General features: G+C 45.9%; 1 pseudogene; it reads left to right on the top strand.

The window, feature by feature from the left end:
- Positions 1–503, top strand: part of LOC116852231 — a 1,701-nt pseudogene that overhangs the window by 569 nt on the left and 629 nt on the right.

Raw genomic sequence — 503 nt, 5'->3', positions numbered from 1 at the left:
AAGAGTTCGGAATTGGTGACGCGGGCGCGGCAGAGTGTGTGGCGGTGGGTAGGAATGTAGTGAAAGTTTGTAGCCGCTGCTTGTAGTTAATATATAAAAAGCTTTATTTATAACCGTACTTGGACGTGTTTAATTATTACTCCCGAGTTCTTGTGGTAATGTGCAAACCGCGTGTCGGTTACGTATGTCGCGGCGAGAGACCGAGGTGTTAAGTCTGACGCAAGCGGTCTTTTCCGCTCTTTTATAATATTGTTTAGTCTTGTCAGAGGGGGTGCCTGGCGACAAGAAGATTACCATATTTGGTGATAATTCGGTGTGTGTCGACTCGAGGTCCTAAATGCGGAATGTGCAATGTGGTGCTTAGCGCAGTACTTGCACATCCGCTTCCTTGTTGTAGCGCAATCGAAACGGTTCCTAATGAAGTGTTTCGACAGCGCTAATACTGTTCGTGACATGGACAACAATTTCGAAAGAATACTCGATGAAGAGTCATCCGATGAAGA

This window comes from Odontomachus brunneus, unplaced genomic scaffold (assembly GCF_010583005.1).
Source record: "Odontomachus brunneus isolate Ranch 3 - 2012 unplaced genomic scaffold, Obru_v1 Obru_scaffold_207, whole genome shotgun sequence".
NCBI lineage: Eukaryota > Metazoa > Arthropoda > Insecta > Hymenoptera > Formicidae > Odontomachus > Odontomachus brunneus.
Note: the sequence above shows the minus strand (reverse complement) of the source record. Positions and strands in the feature narration are given on the sequence as shown.